This window comes from Oncorhynchus nerka, linkage group LG1, assembly GCF_034236695.1.
Source record: "Oncorhynchus nerka isolate Pitt River linkage group LG1, Oner_Uvic_2.0, whole genome shotgun sequence".
NCBI classification, from domain to species: Eukaryota; Metazoa; Chordata; class Actinopteri; order Salmoniformes; family Salmonidae; genus Oncorhynchus; species Oncorhynchus nerka.
Window position 1 is genome coordinate 36,062,362 of NC_088396.1, and position 14,042 is coordinate 36,076,403.

A 14,042-nucleotide genomic window follows, 5' to 3' on the forward strand; every position below is an offset into this window, starting at 1 on the left:
ATTCTAACATGTATTGACTGAGGGATGTGAATAGTTATTTAAATTAAATATTTTTGTATTTAATTTTCAATAAATGTGCAAAAATGTCTAAAAACATGTTTTCAGATTGTTATTGTGTATTGTTTGTAGATGGGTGAAAACAAAAGAGTCTAGATAATCCATTTTGAATTATGGCTGTAACACAACAAAATGCTGAATAAGTCAAGGGGTATGAATACTTTGTAGGGCACTATATGACTCACAAGAGGACAATAAAGTCATATTTCAGGTGTAAAAATAAAACCGCATTAAGGCCCAATCTTGAGGACAGACCAAGCAAAACATGTTCTACTGTGAACGAGCATACAGATGTCAACATTTTGGCAAATGTCTTGTGTATGATGGCCACTTTTCTCTACATACAATAATAATCACACAAGACATATTTACAACAAGTCAATAAAAAATGGCATGCACTTTGGCTACATGTTCCTTCATAATTAACACTTCAATAATTGGGAAACCAATTACAATGCAAATATTTGTTTTACCTAAGACAAGGAGAGATAATATGTCTGTTTTTTAAGAGTATGTTCTATGGAAAAATTGTAAAAACTATATGCTGAATTAAAAGTCATATGTGGTTGACTAGGCTATTCAAATAAATAAATACTAAATAGTTGTTAATACTCTAAACATTAGAGCGCTTAGCAGCCTAAGTATACAAGTTATTGCATTCAGTCAATATATTTTATTTTATACTTTTGACAATTGAGATTATAAGTGCTTCCGTCAGCAATAAACGGAAAGCCCTTAAGAATTTGCACCAACAATCCGCGGCTCCGCTGTGGACACCTGTCCCTAGACGCTCAGTCATGGCACGTGTGTTGGCTAATCTGACAGCCCAAGATCTCCATTTATTTTAAAACAACATATGGGTTGATTATTTTAATTACACGATCGAAATCAAGCCATATGTTGACAGAATCAGCCGCCACATGTTATGGTATGATTTGAGCAATCGAATGGGTAGCCCTGTCAATTTATCGATCAATCGCTCAGAAAGAGTAAGCAGAATGAGGACCTTTGAAGTTAAAAGTTCATCTGTTGCGACTAAGTAAAAACAATGCTGTTAAGTTATTATAAATGTGTTACAAAGTTAGTACGCAAAGTATTCGTGTAGGAATGGTAGCCTAATCATTTTAAATGCATAATAATTTGTATGGTTCTGATAACCAGACTTGATAAATTGACAAAATGTTCAACTGAATATTACCTTTCAGTGTCTCCCCTGTGCAAGTCAGTGATCTTCGTCAGTGGAAGTCGCACCTCGTTCTAAAATACAAATTAAAACCCCCACAGTTGTCTAATATGTATTTGATAGACAATTAATAATGTAGGGTCTACTCTCCTCTTTTTAAAAAGTATGACACCTAAAATAAAAACTTCAGTTGAATATACCACGGTCCTGTCCTGCATACAAACTGAATAAAGTTTAGGAACATGGCAGCACACTCCTCAATAAGTAGATTTGGTAGTTACTTCCTCTGTGCTGAACTAGCCCGTCAACTTTTTCACCTCAGCCCGCACGCACCTTCCCTTTATGTACAGTATGTATCCTATAATATTCTATGAAGTACACCTTGATTAGCCAAAATATGGGCACTTCAACAGTTATAGACTGTGTATTACTGGATTTTGTATTTATTAAAGCAGGTCGGGGAAGATATAACTTGCTTTTAGACTAAATGAAAGAAACAAAGGAACAAAGAAAGAAAGAAAGAAAGAAAGAAAGAAAGAAAGAAAGAAAGAAAGATAGAAAGAAAGAAAGAAAGCGTAGAATATAACTGGATCCACCGGTTCCTATGGAATTAGCCAAATAAGAGGAGTAGGGAGCAGCCTATTTTTGGCCGAGGGATTCTAAGGAATCGGATAAGCATCGTTATTCAAAATGTATTGGATGAGGTCTAAGAGTGAGTGTGTCAGTGGGCAGTCCAAGAGAGATATGACAGGCTGATAGTCCATGCTGTCTCGTAGTAACCTGTCATTCACATGCAGGTGCAGGTAGAAAGATATTTCAACAGAGAGAACGTCTCCTCAACTATTGTGCCCATTCTGTCTCTATAGCCCAATTGAATAAAATACGAGATTAACTCCCTTGACACTGCAATTTGGGTTCAAAGGATTTCGAATCATGTCATAGAAAGACCTTGCAGAAGCCCCCGCTGCTGCATCAACAGGTATCCGATCATTGTGCAGTCCAGAGCCGTCTGGTGTTTATTAGTGAAATGCTCCTGTCTCGCTGAATTCCGTGTCTGTGTAGATTGCAGCACGATCTGCATTGTCTGGAATCTGGATCAATGGTCGGATGTTGAGCGTTTATCCACGGACATATTTTAGATCATCATCATAGCAGACAAACTGTCATCTTTGTAGGCTAAATAAATATATAATCATCGCTATCTATTTTCTTTATTTCGTTACCTTATAATCGCAGGAGATTAAATAATCCCATCACCTATGCTGTGAGGTAAGAACTACACATGTTCACCCATTGGAATGTCTTGCTTGGAATACAATGTAATGTAATACAGAAGTTCCGCAGGCAACAACAGTTAATCCCCCGATACTTCCTCCATTTTCGAAAGCAGAGCAGACGAGCCGCAGAGTGTCTGTTCTGGGAACCTGGTCTAACACAGATAAACGGATCTCTCTCTCTCTCTGGCTGTCTGTGCTGTAGCTGCTCGGCAATCGATTACAGTACTTCACAGCCTGTTGCTTTTGTATTTAACACATAAGGCATTTTTATTTTGAGTAAATGGTGAAAACAATGATTGAATATGACTAATTAGGATGATAATAAATAAATGATAAAAGGATCATAGTAATAATAAAGCTAATAGTGCTTATTAATTAGGCTACGGTTGATACAGCACTCATAAAAATACGGATTGTATTACTAAGCAATGGACAATTAATTATGAATAAAAATATAAAAGATACATACATGAACACATATTATAAACATATTACTATTACTATTAATACTACTAATAATTATTATTATGGGAGTCCAATTGTTAGCACATATTTTTGATGCCACATTTCCCTGCATTTAGGCCATTGCCTAAGAGTTCTAATTCATTAAAAACATGGAAACATACACAAATGCATTATATATCTTATTGGTTATCTATTCTAATAATTTCTTGTCAGAAGTGGTATAAGCAAGAAGCTCTGCATTGTACTGTAGATTCATTATTCTCCTCCTCTGCTCCCTCCTGTGGCAAAGACCAGACTTGTCTGAAATGATCTCCTGAAGTACAGCACAGTATTCAAGAGGTACGGTTGTCAACGCTCTAAAAGCTGCTGTACAATCAGAATGAAAAGAAACTAAAAAAGAAGCGTGAGAGAGATGTGACATTCAAAATATGTTTTCATGTTTTGTGTTGTTCTTGTGTCACAGATGAAAACTTTAGGTCATCTTAGTCACTTCCAATAAGTGGTTAGATGTTTCACTCTTTAGATTTGATGACCAAAAAGACTCCAGATGTGATATGACACCTTACTTACTGGTAATGAAAATAGGGTCATGTGAAGTACCTTTAGCCATAACGACACACTTTTGTCACAGCAAATATATACGTAACCCAGTAAAATATATTTTCAACATTTCATTTAACAGAACTTTTGATATGAAGAAATTAGCATAATGAATCCCCTAATAAATATACATATTTAAGCCATTATAAATACTTATACATGTTTCTCAATGTTTATTAACTATATGGATTAATATAATACCTAACATGATTGAATCGTATGTGCATATATCATTTGTAATGCAGTGTGATATATTGATTTTGTCCTGAACATTTGTATGAATTAAAATATGTTTTGGATTATTATTTCAGAAATGTTTAGTAGGAACGTAGGATATTAAACTGTCAGAAACATATATAAAATGTAATATATAGAATTAGAACAAAAAAATATTCAGATGAGAGGAGCCTATGATTCCAAAATTGAAGATTTCACACTTTTTTTGGTTGATTTTCTTTTTTTTGCTGCAAGATAACATTTGCCCTGCTGGAAAGTGTTAACCTCCGCATTTATTTTTCACAGTAGTTCCTGGATTTTGATTTGAAGGAGTCTGACAGTCAGTAGACACCCACCCTGAGAGTGATGTTAGTGTAGGGGAAGTTTCCGCTGTTCATGGTGCTGTTTGAAGTGGAGGGGAAACCGTTACAAGCCCCCAAACCACCCTCATCTCTCTCTCTCTCTCTCTCTCTCTCTCTCTCTCATACTCTCTCACAATCTCTCACTCTCTCGCTCAAAATAGTCTGGGAGAAGATAACTTCACTCACAGTAAAAGTTTAAAGACACTAGGATTATCTCTGATATATAGGAACTACTGTCCCTGAAAACCATGTAAAAATTAAAACATGGAGAATTGTATCACAAAACCACTCATTAGACAAACAGCTCCAAACCACAAGGCCATCTCTCTTCCTAGTATTCAGCATCTAGTCTCCAACTAATTTTTTCACTTTTTCCCACACCATCAAGCTAAATTATTTTGCCACACAAACGGTTATCATTAACCTCAGATGGACTCTTTCAGAAGAGAGAAAAGAGAGAATGCATGACCTCAGGTTTAAGTGAGTGCTTCTTCACACCTACGTTAAGGTCACTGATGATGTTGTGGCTTGATATTCTGTAGGGGATAGAAGGAAAGCAAAGATGTGAAATTACTTGTGCACAGTGGTGTAGTGGGGGCTATACGCCGGTATACACAATATAGCCACAATAGATTTTTTTCAGTGGGCGTATACTCACAACGTATCAAACTGCTGGAGATGTACAGTTAGCTACTGTAGTTATACAGGTCCTTCGGAAAGTATTCAGAGCCCTTACTTTTTTCCACATTTTGTTACGTTACAGCTTTATTCTAAAATTAATTACATCGTTTTTCCCCCCTCATCAATCTACACATAATAACCCATTATGACAAAGAACAAAACGTTTTTTAGAAATGTTTGCTAATTTATAAAACATAAATAAATACATTTTACATAAGTATTCAGACCTTTTAGTCAGTACCTTCCTGGAGCAATAACAGCCTCGAGTCTTCTTGGGTATGACGCTACAAGCTTGGCACACCTGTATTTGGGGAGTTCCTCCCATTCTTCTCTGCAGATCTTCTCAAGCACTGTCAGGTTGGATGAGGAGCATTGCTGCACAGCTATTTTAAAATCAAATCAAATTAAATTGTATTTGATTATTTTCAGGTCTCTCCAGAGATGTTCGATCGGGTTCAAGTCCGGGCTCTGGCTACGCCACTCAAGGACATTCAGAGACTTTTCCCTCAGCCACTCCTGTGTTGTCTTAGCTGTGTGCTTAGGGTCATTGTCCTGTTGGAAGGTGAACCTTTGACCCAGTCTGAGGTCCTGAGTACCCTGGAGCAGGTTTTCATCAAGGATCTCTCTGTACTTTGCTCCATTTATCTTTGCCTCGATCCTGACTACATTTACATTACATTTAAGTCATTTAGCAGACGCTCTTATCCAGAGCGACTTACAAATTGGTGCGTTCACCTTAAGACATCCAGTGGAACAGCCACTTTACAATAGTGCATCTAAATATTTTAAGGGGGTGAGAAGGATTACTTTATCCTATCCTAGGTATTCCTGAAAGAGGTGGGGTTTCAGGTGTCTCCGGAAGGTGGTGATTGACTCCGCTGTCCTGGCGTCGTGAGGGAGTTTGTTCCACCATTGGGGGCCAGAGCAGCGAACAGTTTTGACTGGGCTGCGCGGGAACTGTACTTCCTCAGTGGTAGGGAGGCGAGCAGGCCAGAGGTGGATGAACGCAGTGCCCTTGTTTGGGTGTAGGGCCTGATCAGAGCCTGGAGGTACTGAGGTGCCGTTCCCCTCACAGCTCCGTAGGCAAGCACCATGGTCTTGTAGCGGATGCGAGCTTCAACTGGAAGCCAGTGGAGAGAGCGGAGGAGCGGGGTGACGTGAGAGAACTTGGGAAGGTTGAACACCAGACGGGCTGCGGCGTTCTGGATGAGTTGTAGGGGTTTAATGGCACAGGCAGGGAGCCCAGCCAACAGCGAGTTGCAGTAATCCAGACGGGAGATGACAAGTGCCTGGATTAGGACCTGCGCCGCTTCCTGTGTGAGGCAGGGTCGTACTCTGCGGATGTTGTAGAGCATGAACCTACAGGAACGGGCCACCGCCTTGATGTTAGTTGAGAACGACAGGGTGTTGTCCAGGATCACGCCAAGGTTCTTAGCGCTCTGGGAGGAGGACACAATGGAGTTGTCAACCGTGATGGCGAGATCATGGAACGGGCAGTCCTTCCCCGGGAGGAAGAGCAGCTCCGTCTTGCCGAGGTTCAGCTTGAGGTGGTGATCCGTCATCCACACTGATATGTCTGCCAGACATGCAGAGATGCGATTCGCCACCTGGTCATCAGAAGGGGGAAAGGAGAAGATTAATTGTGTGTCGTCTGCATAGCAATGATAGGAGAGACCATGTGAGGTTATGACAGACTAGCCTCCAGTCCCTGCAACTGAAAAACACCCCCACAGCATGATGCTGCCACCACCATGCTTCAACGTAGGGATGGTGCCAGGTTTCCTGCAGATGTGACGCTTGGCATTCAGGCCAAAGAGCTCAATCTTGGTTTCATCAGACCAAAGAATCTTGTTTCTCATTGTCTGAGAGTCTTTAGGTGCCTTTTGGCAAACGCCAAGCGTGCTGTCATGTGCCTTTTACTAAGGAGTGGCTTCTGTCTGGCCACTGTACCATAAAGGCGTGATTGGTGGAGTGTCGGAGAGATGGTTGTTCTTCTGGAAGGTTTTCCTCCACAGAGGAACTCTAGAGTTCTGTTAGAGTGACCACCAGGTTTTTGGTCGCCTCCCTGACCAAGGCCCTTCTCCCCCGATTGCTCAGTTTGGCAGGTCGGCCAGCTCTAGGAAGAGTCTTGGTGGTTCCAAACTTCTTTAATTTAAGAATGATGAAGGCCACTGTGTTCTTTGGGACCTTCAATGCTGCAGAACGTTTTGGGTACTCTTCCCCAGATCTGTGCCTCAACACAACTCTGTCTTGGAGCTCTACAAATAATTCCTTCGACCTCATGGCTTGTTTTTTTTCTCTGACATGCAATGTCAACTGTGGAACCTTATAAAGATAGGTGTGTGCTTTTCCAAATCATGTCCAGTCAATTGAATTTACCACAGGTGGACTCCAATAAAGTTGAAGAAACACCTCAAGGATGATCAATAGAAATATGATCCACCTGAGCTCTAGGGTCTGAATATTTATGTAAATAAGGTATTTCAGTCTTTATTTACATTTTTAGCTAAACGTATAGGGTATTGTATGTAGATTGATGAGGATTTTTATTTTATTTAATAATTTTTAGAATAGGCTGTAATGTAACAAAATGTGGAACATTTCAATTGGTCTGAATACTTTCTGAAAGCACTGTACAGTTGACGTCAATACACCTTAGCCAAATACATTTAAACACAGTTTTTCACAATTCCTGACTTTTAATACTAGTAAAAATTCATTGTCTTGGGTCAGTTAGCATAACCACTTATTTTAAGAATGTGAAATGTCAGAATAATAGTAGAGAGAAGGATTTTTTTCAGCTTTTATATCTTTCATCACATTCCCAGTGGGTCAGAAGTTTACATACACTCAATTTGTATTTGGTAGCATTGCCTTTAAATTGTTTAACTTGGGTCAAACGTTTCGGGTAGCCTTCCACAAGCTTCCCACAATAAGTTGGGTGAATTTTGGCCCGTTCCACCTGACAGAGCTGGTGTAACTGAGTCAAGTTCTTAGGCCTCCTTGCTCTAACACGGTTTATCAGTTCTGCCCACACATTTTCTATAAGTTTGAGGTCAGGGCTTTGTGATGGCCACTCCAATACCTTGACTTTGTTGTCCTTAAAACATTTTGCCACAACTTTGGAAGTATGCTTGGGGTCATTGTCCATTTGGAAGACCCATTTGCGACCAAGCTTAAATTGCCTGACTGATTTCAATATATCCACATAATTTACAACATAATACAACTCATCCAGAACGCCGCAGCCCGTCTGGTGTTCAACCTTCCCAAGTTCTCTCACGTCACCCCGCTCCTCCGCTCTCTCCACTGGCTTCCAGTTGAAGCTCGCATCCGCTACAAGACCATGGTGCTTGCCTACGGAGCTGTGAGGGGAACGGCACCTCAGTACCTCCAGGCTCTGATCAGGCCCTACACCCAAACAAGGGCACTGCGTTCATCCACCTCTGGCCTGCTCGCCTCCCTACCACTGAGGAAGTACAGTTCCCGCGCAGCCCAGTCAAAACTGTTCGCTGCTCTGGCCCCCAATGGTGGAACAAACTCCCTCACGACGCCAGGACAGCGGAGTCAATCACCACCTTCCGGAGACACCTGAAACCCCACCTCTTTCAGGAATACCTAGGATAGGATAAAGTAATCCTTCTCACCCCCTCCCCCCTTAAAAGATTTAGATGCACTATTGTAAAGTGGCTGTTCCACTGGATGTCTTAAGGTGAACGCACCAATTTGTAAGTCGCTCTGGATAAGAGCGTCTGCTAAATGACTTAAATGTAAATGTAAATAATTTCCCCGCCTCATGATGCCATCTATTTTGTCAAGTGCCCCAGTCCCTCCTGCAGCAAAGCACCCCCACAAAATGATGCTACCACCCTCCAAACATAACGATGGTCATTATGGCCACACAGTTCAGACCAGAGCACAGTTCCCCAAAAGTACGATCTTTGTCCCCATGTGCAGTTGCAAACCGTAGTCTGGCGCTTTTATGACGGTTTTGGAGTAGTGGCTTCTTCCTTGCTGAGCGGCCTTTCAGGTTATGTCGATATAGGACTCGTTTTACTGTGGATATAGATACTTTTGTACCTGTTTCCTCCAGCATCTTCACAAGGTCCTTTGCTGTTGTTCTGGGATTGATTTGCACTTTTCAGACCAAAGTATGTTAATCTCTAGGAGACAGAACGCGTCTCCTTCCTGAGGGGTATGACGGCTGCGTGGTCCCATGGTGTTCATACTTGCATACTATTGTTTGTACAGATGAACGTGGTACCTTCAGGCGTTTGGAATTTGCTCCCACGGATGAACCAGACTTGTGGAGGTCTACAATTTTTTGGCTGATTTCTTTTGATTTTCCCATGATGTCAAGCAAAGAGACACTGAGTTTGAAGGTCGACCTTGAAATACATCCAGAGGTACACTTCCAATTGACTCAAATGATGTAAATTATCCTATCAAAAGCTTCTAAAGCCATGACCAAATTTTCTGGAATTTTTCAAGCTGGTTAAATGCACAGTGAATTTAGTGTATGTTAACTTCTGACCAACTGGAATTGTGATACAGTGAATGATAAGTCAAATAATCTGTCTGTAAACAATTGTTGGAAAATGACTTGTGTCATGCACAAAGTAGATGTCCTAACCAACTTGCCAAAACTACAGTTTGTTAACAAGAAATGTGTGTTTGAAAAACAAGTTTTAACTATTCAAACCGAAGTGCATGTAAACTTCCGACTTCAACTGTATATATATATGTGCCTTATTAAAAGTTAATTTGTGGAATTTCTTTCCTTTGTGACCTAGAAGTCCGTCACTGGCCGCGGGCAGCATTTGGTTCTTTAACGCACGCACACATTCATCACTCTTCCCTGCTCCCATATCAGCTAAGGTAACAATGTGGGTCGACACACAAGTTAACTCCTCTGTCTTAGTACATACATTTCACACTTGTCAGTGTTCATATTTAATATAAGCAATATTTATTAATCTTATCTATGTTGTGGATGAGCGTGTTGTTTGTTTATTCTGTTCCTCTCTCTCTATCTCTGTAGCTTCCGGGTATGCTGGATAAGGACCCGAGCTAAGGGAATTGGGCTGAATTTGTAGTGCCTGTCCCGAATGGTTCATTCATGTAAATGGGCATATTGAAAGACACCGTCAGTTTTGATGTAATTTTGTAAATATTATGTTGTGATGTTGTTTCATAAACATGTTGCAATGTATATACTTTAATATGTTTAGTTAAATGGAAAATATAGGTTTGACTAGGTAATTGCTTAATTAATTAGTGTTAATTGTTCTGAGGGGAGGGGCTAGCCCTACAAAAGGAGCCTCTCTTTCAGATCATGGAGAGGCATTTTGGATTGAGCTGTGGATGGGATAGCATTGTTTTTAGCTGGCCCATAAGGTATATGTTTGATGGCAGTACTGTTGTTTTTGTTCAGGAATCACTTTGTAAATAAACACCCTTGCGCAGTATAACTTTTGCGGCTTCGCCATCTTTTTATTTTGATAGAGGTCAGGTTTTCCAGTATAGCCTTCTGGCCTACTCTACGTGACACTTCATAATGTGTTTGAGCCAATCAGTTGCGTTGTGACAAGGTAAGGGTGGTATACAGAAGATTTGGTAAAAGAGCTCAAATAAGCAAAGAGAAATGACAGTCCATAAATACTTCAAGATATGAAGGTCAGTCAATGCGGAACATTTCAAGAACTTTGAACGTTTTTCAAGTGCAGTTGCAAAAACCATCAAGTGCTACAGTTCATTAGAGTTACCAGCCTCAGATTGCAGCAGAAATAAGTGCTTCAAAGAGTTCAAGTAATGTCAACATCAACTGGTTAGAGGTGACTGTGTGAATCAGGCCTTCATGGCTGAACTGCGGCATGGAAACCACTACTAAAAGACACAAAAAAGAAGAGACTTGCTTGGGCCAAGAAACACGAGCAATGGACTGGTGGAAATCTGTCCTTTCTTTCCAACCACCCTGTCTTTGTGAGAGTAGGTTAAAGTATTATATCCGCATTTGTGGTTCCCACGGTGAAGCATGGAGGAGGAGGTGTGGGAAGGCATACGTAACCAGCATGGCTAGAACACTATTCTGCAGCGATACACCAACCCATCTAGTTTGCACTTAGTGGGACTATCATTTTTTTTTTCAAAGGACACTGACCCTAAACACACCTCCAGGCTGTATAAGGGCTATGTGACCAAGAAGGAGAGTGATGGAGTGCTGCATCAGATGACCTGGCCTCCACAATCACCCTTCAAGACTGTTGGAAAATCATTCCAGGTGACTACCTCATGAAGCTGGTTGAGAGAATGCCAAGAGTCTTCAAAGCTGTCAAGGCTGGTAGCCTAGTGGTTAGAGCGGTGGGCCAGTAACCAAAAGGTTGCTGGTTCAAATCCCTGAACCGAACAAGGCAGTTAATCCACTATTCTTTGGTAGGCCGTAGTTGTAAAAAATAGTTTGTTCTTAAAACCTCTTGAAACTAGGGGGCACTATTTTCATTTTTGGATTAATAACATTCCCAAAGTAAACGGGCTATTTTTTCAGGACAAGATGCTAGAATATGCATATAATTGACAGCTTAGGATAGAAAACACTCTAAAGTTTCCAAAACTGTAAAAATATTGTCTGTGAGTATAACAGAACTGATATTGCAGGCGAAAGCCTGAGAAAAATCCAATCAGGAAGTGACTCATGTTTTGAAAGCTCTGCGTTCCGATGCGTCCCTATTGAGCAGTGAATGGGCTATCAACCAGATTCCTTTTTCTACGTATTCCTCAAGGTGTCTACAGCATTTTGACGTAGTTTCATGCCTTTATGTTGAAGAATGACCGTAAACGACTACATTGCGTAAGTGTCCGGCTAAGGGCTCTCAGAGTAATTATTGCGTAATAGACAGAGGTAGCTATTTTTCCTCCCGGTCTTACTGAAAATACAGCTGTCCCGGTTGATATATTATCGAATAGATATTTGAAAATCACCTTGAGGACTGATTATAAACAACGTTTGCCATGTTTCTGTTGATATTATGGAGCTAATTTGGAATAATTTTCGGCGTTGTCGTGACCGCAATTTCTTTCTGAATTCTCAGCCAAACATGAATAACTAACGAGTTATTTCGGCTACAAAAATAATATTTTTGGAAAAAAGGAACATTTGCTATCTAACTGGGAGTCTCGTGAGTGAAAACATCCGAATCTCATCAAAGGTTAACAATTTAATTTGATTGCTTTTCTGATTTTCGTGACCAGGTTGCCTGATGCTACTTAGGCATAATGCTATGCTAGGCTATCGATAAACTTACACAAATGCTTGTCTTGCTTTGGCTGTAAAAAATTATTTCAAAATCTGAGATGACAGGGTGATTAACAAAAGGCTAAGCTGTGTTTCAATATATTTCACTTGTGATTTCATGAATATGAATATTTTCTAGTAATATATTTTGTCCGTTGCGTTTGTCCGGGTTGGAGCAAGCGGTCGCATTCGCACTTCGGTCCGCAGGTAGTATACATTTCATTACATTTCACTATAGCACAACGGTTTGATTTGTCTAATCTTAGCAATTTCTTCTTAGCTAGCTACATAGCCGTCTTTGTATCAAAGATAATTGCGTAATTATCGTATTTCGTCGTCCTAACGTAGTCTACACTGCTATCTGCCCAGCAGCTAGCCAGCTAGCTAACGTCCACCGTCTACCGAATAGCAGCACTGTAAAAACTATTACACTCAACTGAACGACTTGATTAGTGTAGTGTTAGCTAGCTACATAGTTGTCTTTGCTGTCTTCGTATCCAAGATAATTGTGTAGTTTAGAGTGTGTAGTCTTAGAGTGATTATCTTAATTTACCGAGGTTAGCTAGCCAGCTATTTGTCGTCCTTAACGTAGGAGACACTGCTAGCTAGCCAACAGCTAGCCAACGTCCACCGAATAGAACTTCCTCACTCAACAACCCGGTCGCATTCCGCTTCGCTCCACAGGTAGTATCATATTTTCATTTCATTTCATTACAGTACAACGGTTTGATTTGTTTGATCGTAGCTAGCTACATAGCTAGCTACATAATCTTTGTATCAAAGATAATTGTGTAGCCTAGAGCGATTTTCTAGGTTAGCTAGCCAGCTATTGTCGTTCTTTTAACGCAACGTAACGTAATCAACACTGCTAGCTAGCCAGCTAGCCCCCGAATAGCAGCACTGTAGAAACTATCACACTCAACGGAACGACTTGATTAGTGTAGTGTCAACAACGCAGCCACTGTCAGCTAGCCTACAAAGTCAACAACGCAGCCACTGCCAGCTAGCCTACTTCAGCAGTACTGTATCATTTTAATCATTTTAGTCAATAAGATTCTTGCTACGTAAGCTTAACTTTCTGAACATTCGAGACGTGTAGTCCACTTGTCATTCCAATCTCCTTTGCATTAGCGTAGCCTCTTCTGTAGCCTGTCAACTATGTGTCTGTCTATCCCTGTTCTCTCCTCTCTGCACAGACCATACAAACGCTCCACACCGCGTGGCCGCGGCCACCCTAATCTGGTGGTCCCAGCGCACACGACCCACGTGGAGTTCCAGGTCTCCGGTAGCCTCTGGAACTGCCGATCTGCGGCCAACAAGGCAGAGTTCATCTCAGCCTATGCCTCCCTCCAGTCCCTCGACTTCTTGGCACTGACGGAAACATGGATCACCACAGATAACACTGCTACTCCTACTGCTCTCTCTTCGTCCGCCCACGTGTTCTCGCACACCCCGAGAGCTTCTGGTCAGCGGGGTGGTGGCACCGGGATCCTCATCTCTCCCAAGTGGTCGGTCTCTCTTTCTCCCCTTACCCATCTGTCTATCGCCTCCTTTGAATTCCATGCTGTCACAGTTACCAGCCCTTTCAAGCTTAACATCCTTATCATTTATCGCCTTCCAGGTTCCCTCGGAGAGTTCATCAATGAGCTTGAAGCCTTGATAAGCTCCTTTCCTGAGGACGGCTCACCTCTCACAGTTCTGGGCGACTTTAACCTCCCCACGTCTACCTTTGACTCATTCCTCTCTGCCTCCTTCTTTCCACTCCTCTCCTCTTTTGACCTCACCCTCTCACCCTCCCCCCTACTCACAAGGCAGGCAATACGCTCGACCTCATCTTTACTAGATGCTGTTCTTCCACTAACCTCATTGCAACTCCCCTCCAAGTCTCCGACCACTACCTTGTATCCTTT

General features: G+C 41.3%; 1 protein-coding gene across 4 annotated transcripts in view; it reads right to left on the reverse strand.

Annotated features, from left to right (window-relative positions):
* LOC115129739 (zinc finger protein Helios-like) overlaps positions 1 to 2,647 on the reverse strand; it is a 32,620-nt gene extending 29,973 nt beyond the window's left edge. For 2 of the 4 annotated variants that reach the window (XM_029660432.2, XM_065018480.1), the window contains exon 1: positions 1,256 to 2,457. The gene's annotated coding sequence lies outside the window, so the exon portion shown is untranslated. The other 2 variants (XM_029660412.2, XM_029660421.2) reach the window with 2 other exon arrangements.
* Between the last annotated feature and the right edge of the window lie 11,395 nt (positions 2,648 to 14,042).